This window comes from Molossus molossus, unplaced genomic scaffold (assembly GCF_014108415.1).
Source record: "Molossus molossus isolate mMolMol1 unplaced genomic scaffold, mMolMol1.p scaffold_m16_p_1, whole genome shotgun sequence".
Lineage (NCBI taxonomy): Eukaryota > Metazoa > Chordata > Mammalia > Chiroptera > Molossidae > Molossus > Molossus molossus.
In genome coordinates, this window is record NW_023425344.1 from 48526999 (window position 1) to 48549613 (window position 22615).

Genomic DNA, 22615 nt, shown 5'->3' on the forward strand with positions numbered 1-22615 from the left:
ATTAAAAATTGAACTGCCATTTGACCCAGTGATCCCACTTCTAGGAATATACCCTAAGAAGCTTGGAACACCAATCAGAAAGAATATATGTACCCCCATGTTCATAGCAGCACTATTTACAATAGCTAAGATCTGGTAACAGCCCAAGTGTCCATCAGTAGACGAATGGATGAAAAAGCAGTGGTACATATACACAATGGAGTACTATGCAGCTGTAAGAAAGAAAGACCTCTTATCCTTTGAGACAACATGGAGGGACCTGGAAAGTATTATCCTAAGTGAAACAAGTTAAGCAGAAAAAGACAAATACCACATGATCTCACTTATATATGGAATATAATGAATATAACAGTCTGAGGAATAGGGTAGACCCAGAAACATGGAAGTAGGGTACAGACTGACAACCCTCAGAAGAGGGGGTGGTTGGGGGTGGGAAGAGATAAACCAGAGAATTTATATGCATGTATGCATAACTAAGGCACATAGACAACAAAGCTGGGGATTGGGCAGGGGGGATGGGGAGGAGGGGGATCAATGGGGTAAAAGAAAAGAAACATGTGTAACTAAAATAAAAGTTAAAAAATAAAATTAGAAAAATAAAATAAAATAAAATCAGTAAAAAAAAAAATTAAGAAGAAATAAATAAAAAATAAACAAAAAAAAGGAAAGAAAAAAAAAATTTCCTGTCATATATCCATGGGTTGGAGAGGTCATAAGGCATACTTATTCTTAATTTCGCTAAAGACTGGCAGCCCCCTTCCAGAAAGGGGGTGGGGCGGGACCCATTTACATTCTCTACATTTTCACTAGCAAATTATAAAAGTTACAGTTTCCCACCTCATCTCGAACCTTGGTAGTATGTTTCTTTCTAATTATGACTAATCTGATATATGTAAAATAGTATCTCGGTGTGTTAATTTCCATTTCTTGGACTAAAACTTTATATTCTCGTTTGCAAATCAGTCTTTCCCTTATTTAAATTGTCCACTCATATCCCTTGCCTATTTTTTCATTTGATTTCCTGCCTTTTACTTGTTCTTATAGAATTCACCTCATATTCTAGAAATTGATCCCTTCTTGATTTTACAAAATTCAAATACTGTCTCCAATTAGTCCTTTATCACCTTATTTTGTCTATGGCATCATTTATTGAGTGAAAATGTTTCCTTTCAATGTAACTGTATCTAGCCATTTACCATCTTAGAATCTGTGATTTTAGAATCTTATTTTTATTAAATTTATTGCGATAACTGACATTGGTTAGTAAAATTATATAGGTTTCGGGTGTATAATTCTGTAATATATCATCTGTATATTGTATTGTGTGTTCACCAACCCAAGTCACCTCTCCTTCTATCATCTTTTATTTCCCCTTTACCCTTTCTACCTCTGCCATCCTCCTTTCCCTCTGGTAATCACAATACTTTTATCTGTGTCAATGAGTTTTCTTTTGTTGTGTTTTTGTTTTTGTTTTTTTTCTTTTTGCTTAATCCTTTCACCTTTTTCATCCAGTCCTCCAACCCTCCTCTCCTCTGACAGCTGTCAGTCTATTCTCTGTATCCATGAGTCTATCTGTGCATTGTTAGTTTATTTTGTTCATTAGATTCCACATATGAGTGAAATCATGTAGTATTTGTCTTTCTGGCTTATTTCATTTAGCATAATAATTTCCAGGTCCATCCATGCTGTTACAAAAGGTACACTTTCCTTCTTTTTTATGGCCAAGTAGTATTCCATTCTGTAAATGTACCACAATTTTTTTATCCCTTTATCTACTGGTGGGCACTTAGGCTATATCCAAATCTTGGCTATTGTAAATAACACTGCGATGAACACAGGGGTAAGTATAATCTTTTGAATTGGTGTTCCAGGTTCTTCAGATATATTCCCACAAGTAGAATCCCTGGGTCATAACGCAGTTCCATATTTCATTTTTTGAGGGAACTCCATACTCTTTTCTATAGTGGCTGCACCATCTGCATTCCCACCAACAGTGCACAAGGGTTTTCTTTTCTCCATATCCTCGTCAACACTTGCTGTTTGCTGATTTATTGATGATAGCCATTCTGACAGGTATAAGTAGATATCTCATTGTGGTTTTAATTTGCAAGCAATCTATAGATTCAACACAATTTCTATCAAGATACCAATGGTGTATTTCATATAATAGAACAAATATTTCAAAAATCAATATGGAACCATAAAAGAACCTGAATAGCCACAGCAATCTTGCAAAGAAGAATAAAATTGAAGGAATCATGCTACCTGAAATCAAACAATAGTGCAAGGCCATAGTAATCAAACAGCATGGTACTAGCATGAAAACAGATGTATAGATCAGTTGAACAGAATTGAGAGCCCAGAGACCTCCCTTTTACACCATACACAAGAATAAACTCAAAATAAATTAAAGACTTAAATGTTAAACTCAAAATCATAAAAATCTTAGAAGAAAACATAGGCAGTAAAATGTCAAATATTTCTCATAGCAATATTTTTTCTGATATGTCTCCTCGGATAAGGAAAAAATAAATAAATTTTAAAATGGGACTACATCAAAGTAAAAAGTTTTTACACAGCAAAGGAAACCATCAACAAAATGAAAAGACACCCCACTGAATGGGAGAACATATTTGCCAATGATACATCTCATAAGGGGTTAATATCCAAAATTTATAAGGACTTATAAAACTCAACACCAAAAAAACAAACAATCTAATTTTAAAATGGGTGAAGGACCTGAACAGACACTTCCCCAAAGAGGACATACAGATGGCCAATAGAAATATGGAAAGATGCTCAACATGGTTAATCATTAGTAAAATGAAATCTCATTTTAATAATCTTAATTCTCCCCTAAATTACAAACTATTACCTGTTTCTTCTATCAGTAATATTTACCTTTTTACAGTAAGGTCTTTAAAGCATTGAGTCTATTGTTAGATTGCTTTAAACAGAGAACAGCAGTATTATTATCCATATCAGAAGCCAGATTTTTCTAGTGCCATACACTAACCCATCCTTTCCCCTTCCTTTATGGTTGTTTTTATTACGCGTCATATTCCAAGAACACAAACAGATTTCACAAGAGGGCACCATAATGGTAAAAGATTTTTACTAGACACCAGTTCTGGTTATTGAATCATATGTAAAGGAAAATTAATTCGACTATGTTCCCCTTTCATTGTTTGGGGTTCAACCCCTGCTTAAGTTTAAGAACTACATTTTATCATGTAGTATTTAATTAGTAGCTACACTCTCCACTCTTCAAATTCACTCACCGTTTCAAACTTCCGAATGTCTTCTTTGTAAAAGCTTCATCTCACAAAACGCTGGTCTGCGCAATCCCTACTTCTGGGCTTCCTAAAACCTGATACATTTCTCAGTAGAGCTTGCCAGGAGCTTGCTCTGCCTATGCAAAACACTGGTCTTCCTGAGCTAAATTGTGAGGGTCTTTTTTTAGAAGAGCTGCATGAAGTGATAGTCAAAAATATGATGCATCATGCATAATAATATATGGGTAATCAAATCTCATGCTTCAAGAAATAAAGTAATTACTGTAGGATTAAGGAACCAGAGCCTGCCTCTTCCACAAATAACATTGTCCAAATAACTGGAGGCTTTGTGTATAAATGTGTGTGTGTTTAAGTCTGAGTGTTTATGTGTATTTGTATGAAGGAGAGAGACAAATTATGTATATTAATAAAGGCCTTGGAAGGAAACCCTCCTATGCTTCCAGTATCACCAGCAGAAGAAATCAGAGCCTAGAATATGAATAGTTATATTCTACATGGGTATAATAAATCCCGATTTTCTCTGTTCATTCATGCCACATCACTCACTAGAGAATAATCTCCCCCGAGGCCATGCTTAGGTCAGAAATGTCAACCAGCATTCATAAAAGATTGTATCTAGAATTCTTCTTGCAAAACAGTTGTTTCTCCCTCTTGTGGTTTGGGTACATTTGACAGGTTGGGAGCAAATCTAACATTTTCTAGTGTATCGCCACTGCGTAGAAAACAAATTTCTTCTCCCCCCCCCCAAAAAAAAACACTTTTGCCAGTGTTTTCCTTGTAATGCAAACCTACTTTATATAATGCTAATTCAGCTATATATAAAAATGACTGAAATGTCAAAAGCCCTTTTTGGTGGAGTTGTTAATTTGAACTCTAATTCTAACACTGTGAATGCCTTTACCATCACAGCTTGGGCTAGTAATAACCCACTCAGAAACAGACATACAAATGTTTACCTAATTTCAAAAAATTTAATGAAAATCATATTTATCTAATACATAAAATACTATAGGACAGTTTAAAATTTAAATGAGTTTTCTTTGCTTTAGATTATATTATGGAAACTCTGTGTACATTGATGTACATCTTTCCTACTAGATTATAAACTCCTTGAAAGCCAAGACTATGTTTTCTTCACCCTCACATTCTCAGTGCCGGACATGTTCAGACAATCAGTAAACTGTTATTCAGTACAATTAATATTGATCAGGAGCTCCCATTGGCAGTTTGATAAAAAATATGGGACTACAAAGTAATTATTATTCTATAAATACAATCTGTCTCATTGTGGGAATCATGCAATTATACTATCACTGACTTCCCCAAGTTTGGATTTCTCCAATGTGAAAGATTAACATTGAGTGCCACGAGAACAGAAAATGAATTTAAGAGTAAAACTACGACAATCATGGTTCCTTATTATATGTGGTCTTGTTTTCCTGGCAATTCATCTTTAATGTAATTTTGAGGATTTGTGTAGAAATTGTGATGTAATGATATAACAAGAAAATACAGTCAAACCTCAGTTCTCGAGTGCCTCCCATCTCAAACAATCCAGTTTTCCAAGTTGTTCACAAAAAATGTCTTGGTTGTTGTACAAAACTTGGGTTTTTGGCCCAACAACCTTTCCTGTTGATAGCTGTATGATGTCACATGTCTCTCAGGAGATAAAGGAGAGAATGCGTGAGTATGAGTCAGTTACTACTAAACCTCAAGTTATTAATATCTCAGGAAATTGTGATGTGAATATTTTCATGCTTTTTTGCTTTTATTGCTGCTTATTATAATTAAATACATACAATAAGTAACCAGGGGTCCTAAGAATTTTACTGATAGGAGCAAAATGAAAAGGAAAGTTCTGAGAACAATAGAGCTTAAAAAGAAATAATGCAAAGTGTGTTAGAGGTGTTCACATGTTCCTCTCTGTTAAATGTTCATTTACATTTCATGGTCTTTTTTGCTTTTAAAGTGTTTATTTATAGATTAAACAGTACATTAGACATATAAGAAAGGTTAAAACAGGAAATCATGTTGGGGTCTAGAACAGATTGATTCAATTTACATTATTTCTAATGGGGCAAATGCTTTGGTTTTTTAACAAATCACTTCAAAGAGCCTTCCAGAATAAATTAAGTTCAAGAACTGAGGTTCCACTGTAATGTGCAATCCCGACAGAACTCATTGTACCCAGAAATACTTTTTTCTACCTGTTTTCTACCATGACTAATATGCTGCTAGACTTTTTAACTGTTATTAAAGAGCCAGAGATATTCAGGGAAATGTGAAAGCACATAGCAGCCTAGGCAAGATGGCAACAACAAGAGAATATGCAGGGTCAATTCCATAAATAAGTTAATTCAGAAAGAAACACAGTATAATATATAGTAGAAAAATCACTCTATTTCATGGGAGACAATCTTATGGATAGTGATCTAGGCTTATCCAATAGCTAGCTAGTATACACTCATGCTCTATCTACCGAGATATATAGATATAGATATAGATAGATATAGATAGATATATAGATATAGATATATATATAATATACATTATAATATGTAATACATACATTAAATCTTGAATCTCTTTTTCTTACTTCTGGTCTAAGCTTCCAGTTCTGTCAAGGTTAGGAGAGTAGAATCCATGTGGGGCGGGGGGGATCAATATTAATTTGCTAATCTCAACTTCCAGTCATTAAAAAATGTCAAAAAGCAGCAATCAAATGGATAAAACATCTTGATTATTTTGGAAGTAGTCATCTTCACAAATTCTCCAAAATCAGGACATAGTAATTGACATATGGAAGCAGGTCAACAAAAGTTTATTAAAGATATAAGATCACAGTTGGCAAAGTTCTTATCTGTTATCAGTGTGTCCTCCCTTTACCTGGATTCATAAAAATAACATGCTGTTGCCAAATAGAGAGCAAAATGGGGTGGGGAACATTCATGAGTAAGACAGTTGGAGGTCCTTATCCCCCAAACCATGACTGATCTCTGCCTTCTCCTACCTTCTCCCAACAAATTCCTTCTAGCGTTTCCTCAGGCTCAGATAGTTTGATATTTAGACTTCATCCGATAAATCATTTTCTCTCTCTAGATGTCAGATTTAAAATCTGACCAAATGAGGAGAAATACATATGATTATCACTAGGCTTTGCATATAGAAATTTTCTTTTTTAATCCTCACCCGAGGACACTCTCCCATTTTTTATTCAGATAGAGCAGGAGGGAGAGAGAGGAAGAGAGAGAGAGAGAGAGAGAGAGACATCAACGTGAAAGGGACACATGGAGTGGCTGCCACCCACATGACCCAACCATGGAGGCGGACAAACTGCAACCAAAGTAAATGCCCTCATTGGGAATCGAACCTGGGTCTCTCTGGACCACAGGCCAGTGCTCTAACCACTGAGCCAAACCAGCCAGGGCTGCATATAGAAATTTATAGAAAAATATTGTGTATGAGTTGTTAAATGCCTCTGACTTTGTAAAAAAATATATATACACATATATATATATATATGTGTGTGTGTGTATATATATATAAATGTAAACATGATAGCATTGACTCTCCTTTAAAATTTTCTTTTTTTGGTTAATCCTCACCCAAGCATATTTTTTCATTAATTCTGAGATAGAGTGGAAGGGACGGAGGGAAAGAGAGAGAGAAACAGCTATGTGAGAGAGACACATTGATTGGTTGCCTCCTACATGACCCTGACCAGGGCCTGGGATTGAACCTGCTACCCAGGTGCATGCCCTTGACCGGGAATCGAACCCACAACCCTTTAGTCTATAGGGCCAACGCTCTACCCATTGAGCCAAACTGGCCAAAGCTAAAATTTTTTTTTACTACTATTTTTAGGAAAAAATTCACCTTTGAGATAACCATGTTAAGGCACGAATGTCCAGCTCACAGCTTGATCTCTTTATTCTAGGAACTCAGAACTGACTCCATGGCCAAGAAAAGAAAAAGAGTCTTCATAGACCTTCAATATTCAGAGTTAACTATTAGAAAATTAGGCCATACCAGTATGCCACATTTTATTTTATTTTTTAATTGATTTCCTTTTAAGAGAGAGTGAAAGGGAGGGAGAGAGAGAGAAACATCAATATTGGTTGCCTCTTGCATGCACCAGGACAGGGGAGAGAACTCAAAACCTGAGCGTGTGCCCTGACCAGGAATCAAACCCACAACTTTTGGTGCATGGGACAATGCTCAACCAACTAAGCCACATCAGCCAAGGCGAGCATGCCACATTTTAATGGAAATTAGTGCTATACAAAACTTATGTTGGTGAAAATATACACACTGGCTAAAATAAAGCATTCACAATCTATAAGTGAGTGGATTTACTTAAGATTGCAAACTCATGCCTTACACGGGTACAGAGACCATATTTGTCATATAAACTAGAAAAAACCTGACTCAGGATCGTTGTACAGTTTCCTGATGGGACAGGCAGTTAAGCAAATGCTATTTGGATGCTTAGGGCATTTCAGTGACTACACAGAGAAATTAGGACAGTTCCTGAAAGTTTGGGATATATGATCTCTCCAACTCCAGAAATTACAAAATTATAATGCAAGGAGAAGGAAGAGAAAAAATAAAATTCAGAAGTCAGACAAACTGCCTAGGAAAATGATAATATTTTAAATAGAAAGATTTTGGAACATCAAGATTTAGATAGAAAGTTGTCTAATGCACTACAAATGTGTTACATGTGAAACCCGCAATTAACCAATTGCTGAAATATCACATGTGCCACTAATGGGCAGAAGGATTTTCATGTGGGAACACTAACATATTTTTACGGATGAAGCATTTGTCTAACTAATCCACTAAAGCAAATCTGTGTCATCTAAAGAAGAAAAGCTAATGACAGAACATGTAAACTTGCTAAAATGAGGCTCAAAATGGAATTTGCACATTCCCAAACCAAATACGTGTTTTCTCCCTGCAAAAAAATAAACAAATAGGAAACTAAATTCTTTAAGAAAGGTACCCTAGCAGGCTTGTTTGTGCACAAGCAGCCTGAGAGCTACTGGCCATCAATGTCATTTCAGTCATTCGCCAATACATGCTTTCTCTACCTCACACTGATTGGAAGGGTTTTCTAATTTCAGTCGCGGGTTAGTCTGCTCATTCAGGCATCCTCCTTCCATAGTGAATTCTTCCTTCCTACAAGGTCACTTTCACCTTACATCTCTGCCTTCTATTTGGATGTGAAATATCCAGGTGTTTTGGATTATTAAAACACACACAAGCTTACCCTGCTTGAGAAAGATCATATTCATTTTTCATGGGGTTTTACATTTCATAATAAGCTATTTGTGTGATGAACCATTTTCATTTTTAATTACAATGTCCTCTGAATTCCCTTTTTACTCCTACAGACAAAAAAAAAGGTAATCAAGAAATTATCTTTGTGAGTTCAGAAACCGTTAAAATGCAATTCTTGTAGGGGTGTTATCGAATCAAGAGAATCTGGAATTAGTTGCTTGGTGTTATCATAATCAAAGCCAAACTCTCACTCTAAATGTAAAAGGTGTCTGATAAGCCTCATTGCATAAAGTTAAAATCGTGGTTTTTAAGAAAGGAAATGGATCCCTGAATTTGGTTATAGGTACAGAATATCAACTTAACAGAGTGTCTATTATCATGGAGTGATATGTTAAGTGCTGTCTTGGAAGGGAGCAAATCCTGAGAAGTAACTGGATTTGCTAAATCCAGACTTGCTTTGGCTTTGGATCTGGCACCTGCAACAAAAGAGGACAGCTGTTCTGGACACCCACCAAGTAAATACGATTAAGCTCATTAACACACAAACCTTTGGCTGTGATCAAGTGAAATATCAGTTTAATGCATTATATGTCTTCTGTCAAGGGGCTCACTTGGTCTTGCCCTGCTACTTAGAGAGGTTGTGGGGTAGTATTTGGCAAGCTAACAAAATCTTTTTGTCTTAATCAGGTATGAGTTTTATTTATGATTCAAGTAAAATGGCATGATAATGACAGTGATAATAATACCTCGGATGGATAAACACCTCAATACTAAGGAGCTCAGAGGGCTCTGCTGATATTTATCTAATTAATCCACACCACATGCTTTATGAGAAGGCAGGCATGTGGCATTATCCCTGGTTTACAAATGAGAAAAATGGGGCAAAGTGACTAGCCTGCGATTACTAAGTAAGCTACTTTAGAGAAAATAATATAGCCAAGATTTCTTATCTCTCGATGCAATCCTGTGATTAAAGTAGCAATTGTTAAAATTTTAAGATTTCTGGTAAGAACTATATAGTATGTAACTGTGAAACGTTATTACTCAGTCATTGCATGAGATTACTCAGGGAGCATTAATCAAGTAGAGTCAACTAACAGACAAGATAATGGGGAATGTGGACGTATTATATCCTCAGATGATCTATAAATCCCTTTTTATCCACATAGGTTGACCATTGTTTTTGGACCAAATTCCAACTGAATGCAAAGGGAGAAAGGGGGAAATAATTTAGGAAAGCTTTTAAGCATTATTCCAAAAGAATTGAGAGTTAACAAATAAATCTATACATTCTGTGACCTGTTTTGTGCTTAAAGTTTAAGCCTCAGGATTTTAACATTTTTAAAATGACATGGAGTAAAACAATGATTTTGTTCATATTACTGAAATATTATCATAAATAGAACATAAATAGATGCTATCTGTGTCTAAGATTTTTTTTTAAATCTCAACTTAAAGAAAAGTAACCAGCCCTGGCCAGTTTGGCTCAGCGGTTAGAGCGTCGGCCTGCGGTCCGGAGAGACCCGGGTTCAGTTGCCGCTAAGGGCACTTACTTTGGTTGCAGTTTGTCCCCGGCCCTGGTTGTTCGTGCGGGTGGCAGCCACTCGATGTGTCCCTTCACGTCGATGTTTCTCTCTCTCTCTCCCCCTTCCTCTCTCTCCCTCCCACTCTATCTGAACAAAAAATGGAAAAATATCCTCGGGTGAGGATAAAAAAAAAAAGAAAAGTAACCATATAAGATTGAGTTCTGAAAATGAGACGCATAAAGTATCAGAACCTCCACTCTGGGAACTACCTTTCCTCATCCTTATAGGACCAACTGAGCATTTAGTAACAGCCATTGGTACTAATCAGCTGAACATTCAACATGATACTGACTGCTTTTTAAACAACTGAAATTTGACCAGTTGCAAACTGTAAGAAACCTATGCATATTTTTCTGGAGCTGTTTGTTCTTTCTTTTTGCAGCAATGAGGGTATCTCAGTTTTACCTTCACGTCTCTCTAACAATACAATAACATGAGCAGAAAGGGAAGAATTGGGTTGAAGTTCAGAAGGAGGCTTTTGCTCATAGTTCAAAAGCCAGATGGACCACAATTTAACTATGGTGGGGCCTCTGTTCCTAAGAGACAGTGAAGAAAAAAATGGAATGAGCAGAAAATAGACATATGTCTGTAATAGAAAATGTAATATCTAGCAAAGAGCCAGTAGCTGATTCATCCTCTAGAAGGGTATTTTTTGTTTTGGTACTCAGAATTCCTGGAATCCCTACACTGTCCCCTCTGGGTACACGTAAATCATACAGTAAGACTTTTAATGAGATAATTGTTAGTTAAATGTTGATCATTTTTGTATGCCAACATCATTCGAATATATATATCACTTTTCATATTCTAGGCATTGCATTAGGCACTTGCACATTGCTGAGTTATTTAATCCTCACAACAACCCTATTCTTCTCATAGATAAATAGGTAAACTTTCAACAAATGTTGGTAGAATAAATGAATGAGAAAGAGAGAGAGAGATGTTATACCATTTTGAAAACAGAGGTTCATAACAATAAAGTGACTTGCCTGGTATCATACTGCTACTAAATAGCCAGGCCACTGTTCAAATCCTGACTCTTACAATGAGTGCAGAATCTCTCTAATGAGTGTATAGTTACAGGATCCCAATTATGTGATTGTCTCCCCAAACAGGCAACTAGTTTCTCTGAAGTGCCTTTATTTAAGATAATTCTGAGGTTATTTGGGATGCTATGTGATATGTCATTTTAATAATTATAAATGGGAGACCAGTGATCTGCAATCTCACAAAAACATAACTAAGTCCCTGTAAAATAGTCCAATTAATAACTTAATTCCCATCTATTTTATTCCTTTTTAAATAAAGATTTTTTCCAAATGTGTGAGGTTTTAGTACAACAAAGATGAAAACATTTATTCCCAGACCTTCTATGGCCATTATAATACCAATGAAACTCCTCATGCCTCCTCTTGTCCCTAGCAACTGTCCAGAAAATGTAACTGCTTTTTACGAAGTCACTACTTTGAATGAATAGAAAAGTACCACTGATGGAAGGGGGAAAAAAAGACCTAAGAAAGTGAATGAATGATGTTGGTGTTTTGTTTTAAACCACCATCAAAGATAGCTCTTTCACAAATGGTCTTTGAAAAATCAAAGGCAAAAAATGTTTGAATGGCAGACTATGGGAGTTCTATACCTAAATTTAACACTGAACATTCAAGATTTGTTGTGCATTTTTCTTTTATCAATACAACATATGCAAGCAATTTCAGAAGCAAACTTCAAAACATTTTGCATTTTACTAGTGAAATACTTGAAAACATACAAATTTCATAGTCACATTGAACTTAAAAAGATAACTTAATATGGCTTTTAATTAGAAATATGAACTGCTTTGACATAGTTATAGAACTACTATATAAAACCACTAAATATTATCATTATAATTCACACAGAAATATTAACATTGAACAAATTTTATGTTCAATCAGGCATATTTACACCTTAAATTTATGCTCTAATATTACTGCAATATCTGGTCCTTTTTGGTAAAATCCAGCACTCACATGATAGGGTCTTACGAGGTGTTAAAAATCTCCTTGAGCTAATTGTGCCTGGAGCATAGTCAATTCTCCAGAGCATGGTCTTCATGTCCACAGGTGAATCCCTCAGATATAAGAGACTCCTAGGTTTTAATAGATTTCGGAGTGCTGCCAAATGGACCCAACAGTAATATTAGAACTAAATTATATAAGCTTTTTTAATGTGACATTGATGCGGATTATCATCCTGTGCATTTTTAAAACATTATCTAAACAGAATCCCAACAAAATACCATAGACTAGGAGATTTAAACACAAATTATTTTTTCTCAGTTTGGAGGCTGGATGTCCAGTTAGGGTGGCCAGCACGGTCAGTTTCTGATGACAGCTCTCTTCTTGGCTTGCACATGGCCAACTGCTGACTGCATGTTAATATGGTGAAAGAGAACAAGAGAAAGCTTAAAGTCATCATAAGTTCCCCCCTTCATAGCCTCATCTAACCCTAATTATCTCCCAAAGGCCCTATCTTCAAAAACCACCCTATACAAATTTGGGTGAGGGCACAATTTAACCCACAACAGAGCCATGAATGATGCCACTGAGTGAAGACCTATTGGAAGAAATATTCCAGGCAGAGGGCACAGTAAGTGCAAATGTTATGAAGCAAGAATCAGCTTGGAGTGTTTAAGGAACAAGAAGGTCGGAACAGAATGAACAAGTGAGAGAGTGGTGCAAATGAGTTTGCAGAGACAGACAGGAGTCATGTCATATAAAATATTAAGAGCAATGAGAAATTTAAAGATGATTTTGAATATAATGTACAGATACAGAAGGGTTTTAAGGAAGAGAATTATTTGATCTAATTTATGTTTTTTAAACCCACTCTGTCTACTATGTAGAGAATTGACTAAAAGGACAAAAGTGAAAGCATTTTAGATTGGAGGCTGTTGGAAAAGATTAATGAAAAATAATGGTCTCAGTTTAATAGTGGTGGAAATAGGAAGAGGTGATGGAACTCAGTACTTATTTTGAAAGTAGAGCCAGCAGGACTTGCTGACAGATTCGATGTCTAACGTAAAAAGAAAGAGAGAGAAAAATGAAGACTTTCTCCTAAGTTTTGGCTTCAGAAACTACATAAATGGGGTATCATTTACAAAGATTGGTTAGACAAGGGGAGGAGGAGTAATGAGGGGGGAATTAAGAGTCAAATTTAAAATATAAAATTTGAGATACCTATTAGAACTCCCAGTGAAGGCTGGATGTTGGGAAGGCCAAAGGGAAAGTTGAGGATAAACCCCTAACTTGGAAGTTATCAGTAGAAGGGTGGTAGTTAGAGCTATAAAACAGAATGAGATCACCTAGGAGAGAGTCTAGGGCAAGAAGAGACCAATAGCTGACCTCTGGCACTGTACCTTTAGAGCCTGGTAACAGGGGGAAACGTCAACAAAGAGATGGAGGGAATGCTGGCAGAGCTATAGAATGAAAGCCCAGGAAAGTATGGTCCCATGTATTTAATAGAAGAAAGTATTCGACTGTGTTCTAGTCCACTGAGAGCTTAATAGGAAGAGAAGAGAGACTGGATCATTGGGCTTGACAAGATGGAGGTCAATAGTTACATCCGTTTTTAGAGGAGTTTTAATGAAGACAAAAGACTCATTGTAATGGGGTAAAAAAGAATTGAAAATTAGGAAGTGAAGAAAGCAAGTAGGGACAATTCTTTCAAGGACTTTTGCTTTAAAGGAGATTAGAGAAGTATGGCAGCCGCTGAAAAAGGACAATAGGTCAAGAGAGAATTTCCTTAATGGGAGATAATAGCAAGTTTGTATGCTGATGAAAATTATTCAGGAGAGGAGAAATTAATTAAGGCAGGAGAAAGGGAGAATAACTACAGAGCAGAGACCTTGAGTAGGCAAGAGTGATAAAATCTGTGCCTAGGAGAGGGAGTGGCCACATGCAATAACAGAATTTACTGAAGCCGAGCTGAGCAAAGACAAGGTGTCGGCTCATCTCCAGTATGTTTTGGAAATTTGTTGGAGGAGATATGGTAGTTCTCTTTTGAGTAAAAAAAGAGAAGATGGAATTTGAGATTTAAAGAAAGAGCGAGTATGAGGTGATTATCACAGTGAATGAAAAAGTAAAAGTTTATCTTATGATACGATGAAAGTGATTTTCTCTTAGAACTTAATTCTCATTTGCAATATTGTTTGTATGGATAATTATTGTAAATAAGGCCATTTATAATAAAGTCCACATTTTCAGGAAACATAACCCTGGTGTTATTTAAATAAGTGGAATATTCCCTTCTCACAAAACTAATAATACTACACTAATGAAATTTTGCTAACAAAGCCCACCAAGTCCAAGTTGCTCATTATCTCCCATTAAGAACGATATTATATCTGGTACTCTCTTTTTTATTATTATTAAGTAACTAAAACTAAAACTCTTAACCTTTTTCAGTTTCTATTTTGGATGAAGAAATTTTTGATTTTTCAAATGAGGCAATTCTTTCACAGAAAATAAATTGGCAATAAAAGATCTCAAAAAGGTGAAAAGCAACTTCTTACTGTGTCCTAGTATGACAAAGAGAGAGGGGTCTGGGCCGGGGGGGGAGGGGGGGAGACCTCGGATGTTTCTTGTCAATGTATTTTCTAGAAAACACATTCAATATGAATGTTACAGAACAAAATACCCTGGGCAGATTTCCCTGAAAGTTTTAGTAAAAGATTCAGATATACACATGGAGAGCTCAATTTATGCTTAGAATGATTCTATTTCTTTTTTATTATAACAATAATAATAATGGCTTTATTTATAAATACAAAACAAAATAGATTTAATATAGAATATTTCATAAATAGACATAGATGCTCTATAATCTTATTTATTTATTTATTTACTTTTCAATCCTCATTCGAGGATATTTTTCTATTTATTATCAGAGTGAGAGGGAGAGATAGAGATAGAGAGAGAGAGAAACATCAGTGTGAGAGAGACACATCGATAGGTTGCCTCCCTCACGACCCCAACCGGGGCAGGAGACCAAACCGCAAACAAGGTACATGCCCTTGACCAAATCAAACTCATGACTCCTTGGTCCACAGTCCAATGCTCTAACCACTGAGCAAAATCAGCCAGGGCTAATCTCATTTATTTAGAACTGCCATCTGTAGTTCTAGCTTATTTGAATCATTTTATATGTGTGTGTGTGTGTGTGTGTGTGTGTGTGTGTGTGTGTGTGTGTCTTGTCCTCTTCCAACAATCATCTTAGTATTATTTGACCTAGGAAATGTCTAGTCAACCCTCTAGACTACATGTACACTCAGAATGTGCAAAATCTAAGATAACCCACACATTCAGAATGTGCAAAATCTAAGATAACCCACACATTCAATTAGAACTCTTAAGCATAAATAGTTGCTGCACAGGTTTCCTGGATAGTAAACTCTGAGCTACCGCTTAGCCTGCAGGAAACTACCAAAGGAGTGCTCTAGAAGTTAACATCTGGAGGGGAAGGGAAGAAACTGGAATTGGGCAGAGAGAGAGGTTGGTCCACAGTATGTTCTCAAAAAAGACCTCAGCTGAGACCACTGGAGCTCTGAAGCTAGGTTAGATATTAAGCATAAATTGCTCCTGGGGAGGAGATATCATTTGACCAAGACAGATGCTGGGAGTGCTGCACTCCCAGGGCATGGTCCAGAATAGCCCTCAGCCCTCATTGCCAGCACAGCAGTACTCCCAGCAGCTGGAGGAAAAGTCCTCCAGTCCTGAAGGGGGAGCAGTCCCAGCACATGGTCCACTGCAAGACCAAAGATAATCTTACTCCCATTGTGAAACTGAGAATTCATCGTTATAAATGACAGTTTCAAGGATTGCCTTTGAAAGCACACAGTCAAATTAGTTTCCCTACAACTACAATATGCTTTGTGGGAATGGGTGTGAGCAGAGGATTATTGCAGCCTGTATACGTGCTGACCTCAAAGACTCCTGAGAACTCTCATGTGCACAAGATTCCTTAAGATCACATGAAAGAACTTGGACAGAACGTGACAGATGCCACCTTTATCTTTGAGGACAAACACTTAAAGGTCAGTGCAGCAACCTGCTGAATGGGAGGAGATATTTGCAAATAATATATCCAGTAAAGGGTCAATATCCAAAATATATAAATAACTCATACACCTTAACACCAAAAACAAAACAAACAAACAAACAAAAAACAACCTAATTTAAAAATGGGCAGACACCTGAATAGACATTTCTCCGAAGAGGACATACATATGGCCACTAGACATATGAAAAGATGCTCAACATCACTAATTATCAGAGAGGTGCAAATTAAAACCACAATGAAATATTACTTCATACCTGTCAGAATAACCATTATTCAATAAATCAACAAATAACAAGTGCTGGTGAGGATGCGGAGAAAAGGAAACCCTTGTGGACTGTTGGTGGGATTGCAAATTGGTGCAGCCCCTATGGAAGAGTATAGAGATTCCTCAAAAAATTAAAAATATAGCTGTCATATGATACAGCAATTGCACTTCTGGGTATTCATCCAAAGAAAACAAAAACACTAATTCTAAAAGATATATGCACTCCTATGTTCATTGTAGCATTACCAGTAATAGGCAAGATATGAACACAACTTTAATGTTCATCAATAGATAAATGGATAAAGAAGTATATATGTTAATATCATTCAATAATTTAAAAATGAAATATTACCATTTGTGAGAACATGGATGGACCTAGAAAGTATTATGCTAAGTAAAATAAGTCAGAAAAAGACAAATACCATATGATCTCACTCATATGTAGAATCTAAAATAAATAATTAAAGAAACAAACAAAACAGAAACAGCCCTGGCCGGTTTGGCTCAGGCGGACGCTCTAACCGCTGAGCCAAACCGGCCAGGGCTCAGCGGTTAGAGCGTCCGCCTGCAGTCCGGAGAGACCCGGGTTCGGTTCCCGCTAGGGGCATGTACCTCGGTTGCAGTTTGTCCCCGGCCCTGGTTGGTCGTGCGGGTGGCAGCCACTCGATGTGTCCCTTTCACATCGATGTTTCCCTCTCTCTCTCTTCCTCTCTCTCCCTCCCACACTGTCTGTACAAAAAAATGGAAAAGTGTCCTCGGATGAGGATTAAAAAAAAAAGAAACAAACAAAACAGAAACAGACCCATAGATATAGAGAACAAGCTGATGGTTGCCAAAATGAAGGAGGTGGGGATATGAGAATAGATAAATAAATAAATAAATAGTCAGTTCAGGGCATTAACTAGAAGCTTGAGGGTGACCAAGCTAACAGATCTTCTGAGCCCAGGAAGTCAATAACCTGGTGCTTCCCTTCCCATTGAGAATTACCAGAGTAAACTTCTTCTACTGAGTCCTAGAGAATGTGACCCCAATAGCAATAATGATGGTTACAGTAGTAATAACAGTAGTTGTAGTACTAGAGGTAGCAAAACCACTTATAATATTTTCTTTATCCCAGGCATTGTATTAAGAGCCCTAATTTAATTACCAAAAAAAAAGTACATTAAATTTTAAGCCTCCTGCTAATAAAGAGCAAAACCTAGATTTGGATACCCGTCTAATGCCAAGATATTCTTTTTGCTAGACATTAGGAGTAGGAATTGACAAGTGCATTGTTGCCCTTTGAGTTAAAACAATCAGGCTGAGAAGATCCTGGAGCAGCTGCCATTTGGAAACTTCACTGAGCAATCTGGTATAAGGGGACAGCCTGGGCTTTGAACCAAGATGAATACCAGCTGGTCAGAGCTAACTTGCAGGGTAGTTAGAGGGTTAGAAACAAGTGTGTGTACAGCTCCTTGAATGGAGCTTGAACACAGGCTAGCACTTGGACAGAATTCAGTAAGTGGTTTTCTAGTGGGCATATGGCAAGGAAGAAAATATCTCGCGCAGTAACAGAGGGACAAAAGTATTTTTACCGACTCATACCTCAAGACCTGAAATTATCATTGCAGACAAGAGACAGATACATTTTAGTTAGAAAGAAGGTCAAGAGGTAAGGTTTTTGCCCTGGGAGTAGGAGTCCTAATCATTCTGGTTACATTAGGAGGACTCTAGGAATTTGGATTTAGTGAGAAGATAGAGAAAGTTTGAAAAACTTAAAGTGAGGACACCAATGGCCCAATTTGCATATTGATAATAGTGCCCAGGGATAGTCCAAATTAAATAATTCCTTTCAATAGCAACAGTCAGTAGATCAAAGAGTACATGAATTACCCAGAAACTTTATACTGACATATAACAAAGACAGCCCTAGACTGAAAATGAAGATACCTGGATTCTAGTCCTAGGGACCACTCACTAGTCATTCGACCTTGGCCAACTAGCTTAATCACTTGAGCTTCAGTATCTTATTTTGTAGAAATGGAGATAATTACACCTGCTTGCCTCTCTCAGAAGTTATTAATGAGGATTTTGTTAAATAATAAATTCAAATATCTTGTGAAACTATAAAATCCTGTACCAGTATGTCATTCTAACAGTTATTTATGTTCCTAAAAAATCTATTTTCTTGGATATTGTCACTCATAAGCCACGCATTTAAGGACTGTTTATTGTCTAGAGAAGAAAATAATCTCAAATAGTCCAATCACGATTTCAGCTCCAACTATTTACTTCTGAATTTTCTATGCTAGCCAACAAGTCTTGTATTTTTCTGATGTAGTGCTTTTACTCAATCTAGACTCCGACCCCAGGAAAACATTTTTTTCAAGACTCAACTCAGGTTTGCCTGTCTTCTCAGATGAATCCAGTCTATAACAATCTCTGTATATGTCAGCTCCAACATCCCATAATATTGATATTATTAATTTAGTAATTGATAGTATTCTAGGGTTTTGTTTTGTTTTTTTACCATTTTTATAATGTTATTGTGCACTTTTATCTAATACGTAAATAAAATATTCCTCTGCTTATGTCTTATCTCTGCAAATAGACTACTCTTCAGTGGAGTATAGCAGGACTCGACCTGTGACATATTTGCATTTCCTTCATCCCTGGTGGCAGAGGCTCTCTTAAACAACTAAATCTATTTCACTGCTACCACTGTGATCACTACATTGCTGTGAATCTGTCCTGGATGACAAGGACTCCCAGCTTCTCAGCCACCACCCACTGCATCTGAGCTTGGCCTGCCAAGTGCCAACAAGCAGTCAGGGTGACATCTACAGTCTGTTCCAGATTCACTACTCACTGTGGCTCTGCAGTGTGGTCGCCTCCCCACGCAGTTGGGAATGGAGGGTTACACCGATCCTTGGATCGTCGAGCTGAGCTTCCTTGCCTCACTGACGCCCCTGTTTCCACCCTCCAGAAAGGAGCTCTCAAGGAAGGAAGTCTGGCCTGAGGAACCAATCTTGCCTACAAGTCAGCTTTTCTTGCCGTCTCTCCCAACATTTGGTTGATCCCGACAGTTATCCCGAAGTAAGCACCATCGCAGAGGTCAGTGGGCAGCTAAGGCTTTTTTTTTTATTGTTTTATCCTCACCGAAGGACATTTCTGCATTCATCTTCAGATAGAGTGGGAAGGACAGAGGAAGGAAGAGAGAGAGAGAACCATCGACATGAGAGAGACACATCAAGTGGTCACCACCTACACGACCTCAACCGGGGACTGGGGCCAGGACAAACTGCAACTGAGGTATGTGCCCTTAGTGGGAACTGAACCTGGGTCTCTCTGGTCCATGGGCCAATGTTCTAACCGCTGAGCAAACTGGCCAGGGTGGCGGCTAAGGCTTTTAAGGAGAGAGAGCAGGTGATGGCTGAAGTCTATAGTTGGGGCACTTATTTCATTATGTACCGTTTTTCTAGCCACTACCCATTAGTCACACGTGGCTTAAAATGTGGCTGGTGAGACTAAAAAACCTAACTCTTACTTCTATTTAATTTAATCCATTACATTTATGAACTAGAGCAGGGTAAAATAGTTTTTTTGTTAAACACAACTTTGTTTTGTCAGGACTGCTTTTCACTTTGTCTGTTGAAAATCTAGCATTCAAATGGAGGTGTGCTGCAAGTATACAACACATACTGGATTTTGAAGACTTGGTAAAGAGGGAAAAATGTAAAATAGCTCTTTAATAATTCTCATATCAATTACATATTGAAATATTTACACAGAGTGATATATGTAAAATATATTATTAAAATTAATTTCAGCCCTGGCCGGTTTGGCTCAGCGGTTAGAGCGTTGGCCTGCGGTCTGGAGAGACCCGGGTTCGGTTCTCGCTAAGGGCACGTACCTCAGTTGCAGTTTGTCCCCGGCCCTGGTTGGGTCATGTGGGTGGCGACCACTAGATGTGTCCCTTTCACGTCGATGTTTCTCTCTCTCTCTCTCTCTCTCTCTCTCTCTCTCCCCCTCCCACTCTATCTGAACAAAATAAAAAAAAATATTTTTTTATCGGGTGAGGATAAAAAAAAAAAAAATTAATTTCAACCCTGTCAGTGTGGCTCAGTTGGTTGAAGTGTTGTTCCATATACTAAAGGTGGTGGATTTTATCTCCTGTCTGGGCTGTCTCCAATCGATGTTTTTCTCTTTCTCTCTCTCTCTCTCTCTCTCTCTCTCTCTCTCTCAAAAAGAAAAATCAATACAATTAAAAAATAATAATTTCATCTATTTATTTTTTATTTTTTAATATAACTACTGGAAAATTTTTAATTAGCTATGTAGCTTGCATTATATTCCTATTAAACAGAGCTGATCTAGCCCATCACCTAGTACATTGTAAAGTGTTAAATACTGCCTAAGAATATCACATACATGATTTTATTTTGTGCTCACCATAGATTATTGAGGTATTATCCCTACTTTATAGATAATGACACTGAGGTGTAGCAAAATTAAATGACTTGTCCAATATCCACAGCTATGAGTGAGGAGAGGTGGGATTCATACTTAGATTTGACACACACCAAAGCACATGTTAAATAACTGATTGATTGGGATACTTACCTACCTTGGATTAGAAAAATATTGATCAACTATGCTCAGAAATGTATTTTTTTAAAACAACCTAAATCACCTAGCCAATTACAAACATTGAGAAAAGTCAGGCAGAAGTTGGGCAAAATCCAGTCTTAGTCATTTCCAGCACAGAACCCAAATTGGGCCAGCCACAAGTCTAATAATGGCAAAACGATGAGAGACAACTGACAGGGTCACAGAGCGACACAAACTCAAATTAGGCCTAGGCTGTAACACTTCCCACAGCACTCTCATGAACACGTATCAAAACGCTGGGTAGAAATTATTCACTTGTCACAGTTCCGTCATTTTATTCCTGAAGAAATTTTTTCAAGCAATTCAAAGTCTTGGTCAACTGGCCTTCATCAAAATTACAGGGAGAGTGCTGGGATATCTCCTGAAGGTGAAGAATTGCTCCACAGGAGGCTAATTATTTGCAACTTGAATTTACACTCACTGCACATTAATTTCTGTACCTTACAAGGCTCTCCAACTGCCTTCAGAAAATAATAGTGACAGTGAAATCCAACCAGTTTTCCCGATGCTGCTTCAGAGACACATTAGCATCTAGAAATGGAATGTGATTCTGTCATCCATTGTGTAAATCCAAATATTTTTCTATAACTATTAAAAGGTAAGAATAAGACTGATAAATGAGGCTGGCTGTATAGTTCCTCGTGTCATTGGAGGCACTGATTCTCCAGGTTAATTTCCTGAGTAAATAAGATAATTGCATTGCAAACTCTATATAGGAGCTCTTTGAATTATTGGACAATACTAAACAAGCTCAAAGAAACCCCTCTGAACTTGACTTTTTCCCCAACTACAAGTACACACACACACACACACACACATACACACACATTTGCGTGTATATTTTTGCATATATAGCACCTTTGCTTGCATGGGTTATATTTTGCATGAGGACAAAAATATTTCTACAGAATGAATGAGGTGTACCGTTTGAAATCAGGTTACATGTCACCTCATGTAGCACACTAGCTGATAATGAATTCATTTTGTTAGTGCTAGCTCTACCCAGAATTGTAAAAATAGAAGAAAGGAGCTGCTCCTAATTCTTTCGAGTGAGTTGAAATCAATTTTCCTCCTGAAATCTGCAGCACACCAACCCAACTATCTGGTCTGTGCCCCCTTTCAAAAGGGCCCTGTGCTTAACTGGTTGTCAATTAAAGTGTAAGTCAAACATATAGTTAAGGTGCTTTCCCTCACTAGACTTATTTACATTTGGTAAGAAATTCTTCCAGCCTGAAAAGATTCATGAAAGGATATGTAACAGTATCAGGTTCACAGACAGGTGTTGGGGAGAAAATAAGAAAACATGTATTTCCTCAAATGTTGCCATTTGCCTGCTACCTACTCCCAGTGCCAGCCTGGTTCATAGGATTACCACTTACTTGGAAATTTACATGTAAGTTTTACCCTCCAATCAGTTTTCGCTCCCACTTTCCTTC